Here is a 13,366-nt window from a genome sequence, read left to right as displayed (position 1 = left end):
ATCAGGGGTGGGGTTAACAATCATACTGGGGAGAAAAATCACACAAAGGGAGGAAGTCAGGGTCAGAAACGAGAGGGAAGAGATGATGATGATGATGATGATGATGATGATGATGATGATGATGATGATGATGATGATGAAATTCTTTATTCAGTCATCACATAATAATACAACCAGTGTTAACACTATAAACATTGCCAACAGGTTAGTGACTGAAAAGGCCCAGGCAGAAGCAGAATGCTTCTATTAATGCCTGTCCTACAGAACAAATTCAGCTACCCAGCATTTGTTATAGGAAAAAGAAAAAAAAAAAGACAACAACAATGCATACAATCAAAAAAACAAGCAAAAACATAAAAAGGTGAAAATAAACCGGAAAAATAGACAACTTAACCAAACAAATAGTAATTTAATGCAGAATCAACAATGAATTATTTACCTATCACTTATTAGAGCTTAACAATTGTATCCTTCAAAAATTGCCCTAAGTACCATTTTTTTTAAATAACAAAAATGGACTACACATTCTTAAATCCATCCATTATTCCATAGTTTAACTCCAACAACAGATATATATCTTCTTTTAGTCTCTTTTTTAGCTTTTTGTACAACAAATTTACAAACATCTCACAAATCATATTTAGACTCATGTGTTGAGAAGAACCTTTGTACACAGACAGGGGGTAACTTTAATTTGGCTTTATACATTATTTGCATTGTTTTATAGTAAACCAAATCATTCAATTTCATAATATGGGATTTCATAAACAATCCATTCGTATGTTCATAGTAGCCGGCCTTATTAATAATACGTGTGGCACACAATATGACATATAAGGAAGTATAAGTGAACAGTAAATTATATGAAGTGCCTTGTGGTTGAGTATATTTCTGGACTTATACAAGATTGCCATTGACTTTGCAATCTTCCATCCATCCATTATCCTCCGCTTTATCCGGGGCCAGGTCGCTGGGGTAACAGTCTAAGCAGGGATGCCCAGACTTCCCTCTCCCCAGACACCTCCTCCAGCTCTTCCGGGGGGACCCCGAGGCGTTCCCAGGCCAGCCGAGAGACATAGTCTCTCCAGCGTGTCCTAGGTCTTCCCCGAGGTCTCCTTCCGGAGGGACATGCCCGGAACACCTCCCCAGGGAGGCGTCCAGGAGGCATCCGAAACAGATGCCCGAGCCACCTCAGCTGGCCCCTCTCGACGCGGAGGAGCAGCGGCTCTACTCCGAGCTCCTCCCTGGTGACTGAGCTCCTCACCCTATCCCTAAGGGTGCGCCCAGCCACCCGACGGAGGAAACTCATTTCGACCGCTTGTATCCGGGATCTTGTCCTTTCAGTCATGACCCAAAGCTCATGACCATAGGTGAGGGTAGGAATGTAGATTAACCGGTAAATCTAGAGCTTCGCCTCTCTGTTCAGCTCCTTCTTCACCACAACTGACCGGTACAACGACTGCATCACTGCAGACGCTGCACCAATTCATCTGTCAATCTCATGCTCCATCCTTCCCTCACTCGTGAACAAGACCCCAAGATACTTAAACTCCTCCACTTGAGGCAAGGGCTCCCCACCGACCCGGAGAGGGCAAACCACCATTTTCCGGTCGAGAACCATGGCCTCGGATTTGGAGGTGCTGATCCTCATCCCGCTTGCTTCACACTCGGCTGCAAACCACCCCAGGGCACACTGAAGGTCCAGGTTCAATGAGGCCAACAGGACAACATCATCCGCAAAAAGCAGAGATGAAATCCCGTGGTCCCCAAACCACAATCTTTCCTTTTATATATCTAATATGTGGTTTCCATGTTAATTTGTGATAAATAACAACCCCTAAAAATTTTATATCAAACACTTTCAGTTTTAGCATCACATATTTTTATTAATGTAATGTCCCCATCAATTTCTTTTTGATTTCCAAAAACCATAAATTTAGTTTTTTTAATATTAAATGACAATCTATTGACATCAAATGTATGTATACAAAATAAAGCAGGAAGTGCAAGACAGGACCAAATGTGAACGACACTAACATAACATAAAGTGATTAAATACGTGACATGAAACTCTAAACATTAACATGACGAACACACGACGAGACATGACATCATGTGACTAAAACAGACAGAAAAGAAAACATGGAGAGCCTAAAAGCACTGTTTTTGTCAGTACAACACCATAGATGATGATGTAAGAACTGAAGTGATTTTGGTTATTATCAAGAAAACATGGAAAATGTCTAGATATCAGCTCTGAAATTAAACTCGTATGAACTATTTTTGTTGTTATCATTATATTTGTCCAGTGTTGGGCAGTAGCGTCACTACTTGTAGCGAAGCTAGTTACTTACTACAATTCTCCGTAGCTTGGCGGTAACGTCACTATTTCCTGAATCAAGTAACGTTTCAGTAGCTTAACTCTTTTATTGATCAAGTAGCGGTAACGACCACAGATGTTATTTTTATATGGATTAACACAGTGGAGAAGCAGTTTGTAGTCTAGAAGAATTCTATTATATAATGCACAACATAAGCACTTAAGATCGTTCGGAACGGGGCCACACACTCTATCTGCGCAAGACTCATTATAAACCAGGCATTTCGCCCGGAGTGGGCGTGGTTTACTGAAACATCGTCATGCACATTGTTGGAAGTGCCGTGCCCGCGCTTATGGACCGTGTAGCAGAATCTGGGCAGTGATGGAGCTTTTCTCCACTTCCTTACTGATGTTCCGTACCTCCTGCCACGTCGTTGCTGTCTGTACCAGTGAGCGGACAGTGGATACAGGATGGAGTGGACCAGGTGCGTCATGTGGGGCTGAGTTTCCATGAAGGAGTTGGAAATGAGACCTGCACCACACACCCGGTATCACCCTGGAGCACCTGTCAGATGACGGCGTTCACTTTAGTGCAGAGGGAAACGGTGTTCTGCTGAACATCGGATGGTTGTTGGCTGAGGTGTGGACGTTGATCACCACAAAGGCTCGTTTCAGAGCCGCCGAAGAACTGCTTCAAGTTTCTAAAGTGGAGTAGGCAATTAGAGCATTTATGTTCATAGACCATTATTATTACCCTTTTTGAAAAAATGTGGGCCTGCATGATGTATGGTATTTACCTGATAATGCACTGAATTGTGCAATCACATTTATTGTAAAGTGTCTTTGACTACTTAGAAAAGCGCTATATAAAGCCGATGTATTATTATTATTATTATTATTATTATTATTATTATTATTATTATTATTATCATTATTATTATTGTGTTTTTCTGAAGGGACTGATTTTTTAAGCATAGCTAAAACATGGCTTTAACATTCGTGAGGCACAGGTGTTAGAAAGAAAATTACTTCCTGCTTTGCAAAAGTTAAGTAGAACATGCCTTTTCAAGGCTATTAGAGCATTTATGTTCATAGACCATTATTATTACCCTTTTTGAAAAAATGTGGGCCTGCATGATGTATGGTATTTGCTTGATAATGCACTGAATTGTGCAATCACATTTATTGTAAAGCGTCTTTGACTACTTAGAAAAGCACTATATAAAGCTGATGTATTATTATTATTATTATTATTATTATTGTGTTTTTCTGGAGGGACTGATATTTTAAGCATAGCTAAAACATGGCTTTAACATTCGTGAGACAGAGGTGTTAGAAAGAAAATTGCTTCCTGCTTTGCAAAAGTTAAGTAGAACATGCCTTTTCAAGACCATTATTATCACTGCAGGAAAACACATTTGACTCGAGCGTTGATTTTCTCTCCAACATATGTTGCAAGTTAGTTCAGTTGGCCACAAGGCCACTTTTTTTTTTTCCCAAAAGCTATATTTCTTAAACAGTTTATTTCAGATCCAAAGTTATTGTTCCCAGGGATGCACCACATCCTGAAATATATGTACATACTTAAGTTGGAGGTATTACTGTCATGGCTTCACTGTAAAGTCACTCTGAGTAAAAACTGGTACAATTCACCCCATTCTCCCCTACTGGCCACACAAGCAGACTGCATGAATGTAAATGTATTCAACATGAGGAAAACATGGTGTTTCAGTTATTTTTGAACATTTATTTAACTAAAATACTTAAATCTGAAGTTGACAATGCATCCTTGTTCATATTTCACCTTAAATAAATCATTCTCTTCCACACATCAAAACCAATCAGATAAACTCAAAAGTGCACTTTCTGTGATGTACACAATGTGTGTCATGCAGGACATAGAGCCCCGCCCACAGGGTGAAACGCCTGGCTGTTAGTGAGTCCCCTGTTTGCACCATAGACATATATACGTAGACTGACTGTTATTGATAACTCAATGGAATTAACTTTGCGTGAACTTGGTAATTTAAACATGTAGTTTCGTATGTTTATCGCCATGTTAAGTTGATGCAGCTTAAAGTAGCTTCACATGTAGTGAGATACTTGTGTGGTGTTTGTGTAACTTAGCTTGCTACATTTGACTGGGTGGTAGCTTCTGTGTAGTGAAGCTGCTTTCATGGCAGAGTAACTGGTAGCTTTGCTCTCTACATTTTCCAAGTAGCTTGCCCAACACTGTATTTGTCCAAACAAATCCAATCCAACTTTATTAGTATAGCACTTTAAAACAACCGCAGTGGACCAAAGGGCTGTACAGAAGAATAATTAAAACCAAAACAGAAGAAATAAAATACAGAATAGTTTTAAAGACATAGAACAGTACAAAAAAGAAAAAAGTGCTGTACAGAAGAATAAATAAAACCCAAATAAAAGAATAAAATACAAGAATAAATTAAATAACATAAAAAGCCATACAATTAAAAACAACAAAATAAATCAAATAAATAGATAAATAAGAACAATAAACCACTACCAAATAAAAACAATAGAACAAAAATAATAAACAAATGTACCTTTGGTTGTACCAGGCATTAAAATAAACAAGAAACTGAAGAAAAAAAGGGATGATCTAATATTTTTTTCCACGACTGTATATCTCTTGTTTCTAAAACTGTGTTTATTTCATTTGCACCTAAATTACAATTGGATATATGAGAAAATATGTGAGAATACAGTGTAAATGAAGAACAGTAAAGGTTGTAAATGAATGTAAACCGCATAAGCTCAGAATGTAAATAGCAATGTGTAAATAAATATATGCCTGTGTCTAATCTTATATTTCATAATAATCAAACACTATAATAATTTTGAATGCTATTTATTATAAAAAGTAGCAGAATGATGTGTATTAAATATAGTAATGAAACATGTGTCATCAAAGACTGATAATTTGATCAGTATCTTAGTAAAAAAAAAAAAAGAGGTGGTCTAATAATTTTTCCAGGACTGGATGTCTCAAGTGTTCTTAACCCAATACTAAACAAACAGCTGTTAAACACTCACTCTACTGACGGAAGTTGTCACCATATCCTCAGGGTTATGATACAAAAAAAACTGATTGGATTTATGAATTTGCAAACCTGAAATCCAATCAACAGAGTAAAGATTTGGGGAGTGGAGCTACTTTGGCGTCAAAAACAAACAAACAAACAAAAAAAAAACACTCAACGCTATTCACAAGAAGCATCTGCTCAGGTCAGCCATGGCTCACACAGAAGAGATCTCTGAAGATGTTTGGTAATGTACAGTAGGTCTGATCAATGACATGTTTTGTTTTTTTTGTTTTTATTTTATTTTAATTTGCATAAAATATGTTGTATTACTTGTTTCATGTGTTTCTTATTCTTAGTGCCTGGGCCCCTCTCAAAAAGCTCTTCAGTTTCCTAGGGTATCCCATTACACATAATGTACTTTACACTTGGTTCTTTTAATAGATATGTGGATAAATAAAATAAATAAATGAATAAATGAAAAGAAAAGAAAAAGAAAAGAGGAAAAAAGAAAATATAAAAGAAAAGAGGAAAAAAGAGAGAGAAAAAGAGAAGAAAAAGAAAAAAGAAAAGAAAAAAGAAAAAAAGGGAAAAAAAGAAGATAGAGAAAAAAGAAAAAAAGATGAAGAATAAAGAGAAAAAAAAAGAAAATATACAATATTCATATGTAACACTAGTGTCAGATATTTTTCCTCAACAATAATCTACCATTGTAAGTTGATTTTGCTACTGGCTCTCTTACCTCAGTACCTCTAGATGTAAAGTCCCTTCTGTCTTGTCTATATATGTTTGTGGGTCTGTATGTTTTGTGTATGTTGTGTGTATTCTTGTAGGTTATGTGTGCATTTTTATTTTTTGTGTGTGTAATTAACCTCCTAAGACCCGGCTATGGGTTTTCTGTCCACATTTGTGGACAAGAGTTTCACAACTTTATAAAAAAAACAAAACAAAAGCAAAAACAAAAACTGTCCACCACAAAGGACATTCCATAAAAATTTTAAAAACTGCATCTGAAAAAAATGTTGCATCATGATGTTTCCAATACAGGCACTTATTTAATAAAAAACAAAAAAAGCTTGTACTTTGCTGACATTTCCTGGCTCTTAGGAGGTTCATCTGACTTTTTCTTACTTTTCCTTTTTTACCTTTATATTATCAGTAGTCGTTTTTCCATTGACCCTAAAATTGCGCAAATATAGCTTGCAAAAAAAAAATGTACCTAATGGAAAAACGACAATTTCACCAAAAGTGTAGTTTTTTGATTGAAAGTTTTTGCGCTGGCAAGAGGTGGTTTTTAGGGCGTAGCGCAAATGGTATATCACGCAAAACTGCAATGAAAAGACCTTTTATCGCAACTAGAGTCAGGTCAATTAAAAAAACGGATGTTGATGGATGTTACAGCAAGTGAAGAAGAAGAAGAAACATGTCGTGGTATGTGTGGACACACCAGGAAACCCAATCATTTTTTAATTTAGTACGACATAGAGGAGTAATATATATATATATAATAATAATAATGAATATATCTGTAAATCAACATCACATTTATGTTCGTTGCCATGTTTATGGAATGACTTCTCATGTCATCTCATGATAATAACATTACGCACTTCTGTTTTTTCGAATATTAGTAAATATCGATAAAGTTTTACACAGATGTCCAATGGAAAAGCAACGACTGTATTCTTTGGTATCTCATGACACGTTCTTACGTCTTAGGCCCACTGTTGGTATACTTGCTCTGAGAATCCATTCCAGTGATATCGTATAACCTCAAATACCTCTGTTTGATTTAATTTGTTAAATGAAAATGAAAGTAAAAATTTGATTGCAAAAAAAAACAAAAAACAAAAAATAATAAGCTAACATTTATTTGATTCAGTTGTCAATGCATAACAGTTTTGGTGCTAATCATAACTTCATATATTTCTAATGCAAATATCAGAAAACCATTTCAGTTTGATTGGTTAAATTGACCTGCTTATGCATCCTTTTAAAGCAAGGGTGTCAAACTCATATTCTTCCGGGGGCCACATTCAGCCCAATTTAATCGGAAGTGGGCTGGACCAGTAAAATAATAGCATGATAGGCAATAAATAATGACAGCTCCAAATTGTTTTAGTGCAAAAAATAACATTAAATTATGCCAATATTTACAAACTTTACAAACAAAAACTTATCCAAACAAAAAGGATGTGAATAACCTGAAAAATGAAATTTGTTAAGAAATGTAAGTACAATTTTATCAATATTAATGCTTAATTTTCTTTAGACATTTCAGGTTGTTCATATTTGTTCAGGTTATTCACATTTTATGGTTAAAGGATAGCTTCTTAATGTAAATATTTTCATAATTTAGTGTTTTTTGCACTAAATCAAACAGAAGAAATTGTTTTTGTCATTATTTATAGGTTTTTATGATATTATTTTTGAGTTCGATGCCCTAACTTGCACTTTGAAAATTCATTCCACGGGCTGGATTGGAACCTTTGGCGGGCCGGTTTTGGCCCCCGGGCCGCATGTTTGACATCTGTTTTTTAAAGTGATCTGCATTATAGAACTGGTGAGTCATGGTTGTTTTAGGAACATGGAAGAATAAAATGCAGACTATCTATGAAGGCCAGATGGACAAACTGAAGACGCCAAAATACTGCACAGCAATTTATGTAAGTCCAAGACAGGATTTTACACTTAAAGTTGCCACAGCGACAGTAATTCCATCCAATGCAAGCTGTTAACTAAACAATACCAAACCACGGCGCCGTCTGTCGATCATGGTCACCAGGACGTTCCGAACGAGAAGATGTGGAAGAGACTGGAAAGTAGGTCAGCTCTGTGGAAGTTCAGCTTGATGTGGTGGATTAATTTGGGGGTTCAGTGCTCTATATAGGACTTAAAAGCCTCCAGAGTCAAGTATAAATATTCACTATCTTTTAAATCTTAGGTACCGAAAAAGACAGAGGTGCTCTCGTGTCATGGAGGTCAAAGAGGTGTCATGTCAAAGTGTTGTGAAGTTGTGTAATTGCTGCACAAAGTCATCAGGCGCTGAGACTTGAGTACATGACTAAAGAAATTAAAGGACAGTTCTTTGTTGAAGAGTTCAAATAAAGTGCATCTTTAAATAGCATTGAAATTTAATCTCTGAAGAACACACTGTTCTACATCTGAGAAGCAGAGAAGGAAACGAAGTCCCAACGTATTTAACCCATAAAGACCCAAAGAGGCACTGAGACCAAAACCATCTACTGATCTAAACTGTTTCATACATGTTCATCCACTAATCCTATCAATCCATGTAAGTAATTGGTGTGAAATCCAGTTTGCCATCTTCTCATGGTCATCAGATATGACCCATTTGGATGCTCAGAGGCTCCGTAGTTACCATGGCAACACCGTCATCTTCTACAACATTGATTCACCGGTAAAACCCATGGAGTTGGATCAATGACAGTGGACGGACACATGTAGTTTTATATTAAATCATGAATAAAATGAACAAAAATAAACACGAATTTACAAAATACTGAACAATGTGAAAAAGCTTTAAAAAAAGAAGAAAATAAGCAACAAAATTAACAAAACTAGCCAACTTGATCATTAAAATGAACAATAAATCAGCAAAACAATAAGCAGAATAAGCCACAAATTGAACAAAACTGAAGAAAAACATAATAAAATAGGCAACAAAATGTAGAAAAATAAACAATATATGTAACAAAATGAACAAAAACATAAAATAAGTAGTAAAATGGATAAATGACCCATTCGGACTTTCAAAGGCTCCCTAGTCACCGTGGAAACACCGTCATCTTCTACAACATTGATTTACCAGTAAAACCCATGGAGTTGGATCAATGACAGTGGATGGAGACATGTAGTTTTATATTAAATAATGAATAAAATGAACAAAAATAAACACGAATTTAAAAAATACTGAACAATGTGAAAAAAGCTTAAAAAAACAAAGAAAATAAGCAACAAAATTAACAAAAACAGCCAACTTGATCATTAAAATGAATGATAAATCAACAAAACAACAAGTGACATAAACAGAATAAACCACAAATTGAACAAAACTGAAGAAAAACACCATAAAATAGGCAACAAAATGTAGAAAAATAAGCAATATATGTAACAAAATGAACAAAAACATAAAATAAGTTGTAAAATGGATAAATGACCCATTCGGACGTTCAAAGGCTCCGTAGTTACTGTGGAAACACCGTCATCTTCTACAACACTGATTCACCAGTAAAACCCGTGGAGCTGGATCAATGACAGTGGATGGACACACTGGGTTTATGTTCAATTAATGAAAGATATTTTACTGAAAAAAATCCCTTTTTCTTCAGTTTTTTCTGTTTTTGATTAAAAAACAACAACAACAACTCAACTTTAATCTGAGCTTTTGTGAACATCTACATGATCAATAAATTGAATATGGGTGTTTCTATGAAACTGGTCCCTAAAAACAGGACAGAGGGGCTAAAAATTCAAACCAGATGTAGACTAATGTTATGAAGCAAGTTTGGAAGCACTCTGGGTCTGTTTTAAAATAAATATTTACTGATATAAAAGAGAAACTATTTTTAGATAAAAACACATTTTTATATTATTTTTTGTATTATATTTATGTTATTTTTATACAAATATCCACATGTAACAGTCAAAAGGACACAAAAATTATGTGCTACTATTTTTTTTGAATATGTCTTAATTCTCTCACAGGTACATTTTGGGAATTGAGGCTGAGTGTTTCACAAAAATGACCACTGTTGCAAAATCACATGTGATTTATTTGTGTTTAAATGGGCAGGTTCTGCATGCAACGCCAGTGGACACGATGGGTTACACATGAAACCTGGAAGGAAACTGACATTCATGAAAAACTCAAAAGTCTGGATTAGAAAAACAACTGGGATCATCAAACTTAACACACTGTCTTTATTTATAGTCTATATAAGACCATTTAGAGCCATGTTTTCAGATCAAATGCACTGACACCTAGGTAGCTTTTCCTGTCCCAATTTTGGTCCTATTTTTGGAACCAATATTTGATTAAAAATTAATTAATTTTGGGATGGCTCAGAGCAAGCATATAATTTTTTTTACATTTATCTGAGGTCATCATTAGGTACATCCTGGGGGGAAATATGTCTAAAGTTCTAAAGTTCAAAAATCCACATGTAACACAGTAAAAAGGACACGGAAATTACATGCTACTATTTTTTTTTTTTTAAATATCTTTTTATTCTCTCACAGGTACATTTTGGGAATAAAACTATTTATGCAAGGCAGAGTGTTTCACAAAAATGACCGCTGTTGCAAAATCACTCCCGATTTATCTGTGTTGAAATGGGCAGGTTCTGCATGTAACACAAGTGGACACGATGGGTTACATAGAAACCTGGGATTAGACTGCCAATTGTTGAAAAACCTGCATGCCTGGATTAGAATAACCATTTGGATCATCAAATTTAACAAAGTGTCTTTATTTATAGTCTATATAAGACCATTTACAGCCATGTTTTCAGATCAAATGCACTGACACCTAGGTAGTTTTTCCTGTTCCAATTTTGGTCCTATTTTTGGAACCAATATTTGATTAAAAATTCATTAATTTTGGGATGGCTCAGAGCAAGAGTATATTTTTTTTTTACATTTATCTGAGGTCATCATTAGGTACATCCTGGGGGGAAATATGTCTAAAGTTCTAAAGTTCAAAAATCCACATGTAACACAGTAAAAAGGACACGGAAATTACATGATACTACTTTTTATAGCTTTTTATTCTCTCACAGGTACATTTTGGGAATTGAGGAAGAGTGTTTCACAAAAATGACCGCTATTGCAAAATCACTCCCGATTTATCTGTGTTTAAATGGGCAGGTTCTGCATGTAACACAAGTGGACACGATGGGTTACATAGAAACCTGGGATTAGACTGCCAGTTGTTAAAATACCCACATGTCTGGATTAGAATAACCATTTGGATCATCAAATTTAACAGTGTCTTTATTTATAGTCTATATAAGACCATTTACAGCCATGTTTTCAGATCAAATGCACTGACACCTAGGTAGTTTTTCCTGTTCTTTAGTAGTTTTTGGTCCTATTTTTGGAACCAATATTTGATTAAAAATTCATTAATTTTGGGATGGCTCAGAGCAAGAGTATAATTTTTTTTTACATTTATCTGAGGTCATCATTAGGTACATCCTGGGGGGAAATATGTCCAAAGTTCTCTTTTATTATTGGGTCTAAAAAAGCTGGAAAAGTGCCAGGTACCAAAATTAACCCAGTTTCATAGAAGCACCCATATAAGAAAATACCTGATTTTGACTGAAAAAATGCATAATACAGAGGATAATATTATAATAAATGGTGATAAATCACTTATGAAAGGTTAAATAGAGGAAAAAAATCATTTAGAAACTGAAACATAAGTAGCTCTGGGTCTTTATGGGTTAAGCTACTTCCACTATTTTACAAGCTCAGAGTAAAACATGCATCTTAAAGTATTAAAATGTAGTATATCTAGTTTTTATGGCTCTTTTTCTTACCAGCTCTTGCCCAGTCATAGCAGATAAACTTTTACAACCTGTACAGCGCTGTGATATTTTTGACCAGCCAAAAAGTCTACAGTCATAACTCAGTTTTGTAAATGTGCCGATTCCCAGCGTGATGATGGGTTTACCTGTGTGGGAACCTTGTAAAACATGAAACCCAGCATTAAGACCTAGAATTTAACAGCATGCTAAGTAAACCAAAACACCTGTGTGTGATAATCTTTCAGCTAAACTTAGCCATGCCTGCTGTGTTTCTTAGCTGAGAGATTATCACGGTCAGTCCGCAGGTGTTCTCATTCAGTATTTGGATGAGAAATGAAAATATTGTCTATATGGAGAATTTAATGACACCGATGTGAAGAAATGTACGAGGCTCTGTGCACACTTCATTAAACAGTATATACACTTCTGTGATGAAGACATGGATTAATGACAGATTTTTACTGCTTTGAGAAAAGATCAGAATCAGAATCAATCAGAAAAAACGTTATTTATCCCTGAGGGGCAATTAGGAGGGCGAAGAGCGGCACATTAAAAGAACAAAAGAAGAAAAAAGAAAATATACACAAAGGTGGGAGGGCAAAAGCTGCAGATAGTGTGCAATGGCAGACCTGCTGCAAGGAACAATATTAGCTGCTACAGAGGTAATGAGGCACAAGTGTCCATATAAGTGGTGAGATGTGTAGTAATATATATGATAAATACTTTAAAAATGTAAAATAGATAAATAAATAATGTATAACAGAAATGAAATTAAAAGCAAGCAATTTAACCCTTTCACGCATGAATTTTGGGAACCTTAGTCAATCATTTTTCTTGTGTGATTTTATTCCTTTTTAGGCATGAAAAAACAACTTTTTTTTTAATGGAGTTACAAAAATGTCCACTCAGCTGGAGACCATGTGTTTAATTTTTGAAGGAAAGGAACATGTATTTAAAACCCATTATCAGAAAATAAGATAAGACAAGATTAGATAAGATAAGATAAGATAAGATAAGATAAGATAAGATAAGATAAGATAAGATAGACTTTATTGATCCCCCAGGGGGGATATTCAAGTGTGTACAGCAGTTCAAGACAGTATGTGTCAATAGAAAAACAAAGAAATAAAAATATAAACAATATAAACAAGTTTGTGAAAGTTGCTAAAGTGACAAAAAATATCAATAATAATAATAATAATAATAATAATAATAATAATAATAATAATGACGTTCATTTTGTTTTCTGTTTATGAAATTATACTTCTCTTTTTTCTTTTGTTCAGACAAGGTATAGTTTTTTTTTTTATGTTACCTGCTTGACAGTTTCAACTGTGAGTCCAGTCCTACTCAGAAGCGTCATCCGATGTGCTGCTGACGTGTCATTTATCAGCTGGTCGGCTCGACGGACCAATCAGAGCCCGTTGATTTGACTGCGCTTCCTCTGC

Source organism: Sphaeramia orbicularis, chromosome 12 (genome assembly GCF_902148855.1).
Source record: "Sphaeramia orbicularis chromosome 12, fSphaOr1.1, whole genome shotgun sequence".
Classification (NCBI taxonomy): Eukaryota; Metazoa; Chordata; class Actinopteri; order Kurtiformes; family Apogonidae; genus Sphaeramia; species Sphaeramia orbicularis.
The sequence above is the reverse complement of the archived record's forward strand: the minus strand, read 5'-3'. Positions refer to the sequence as shown.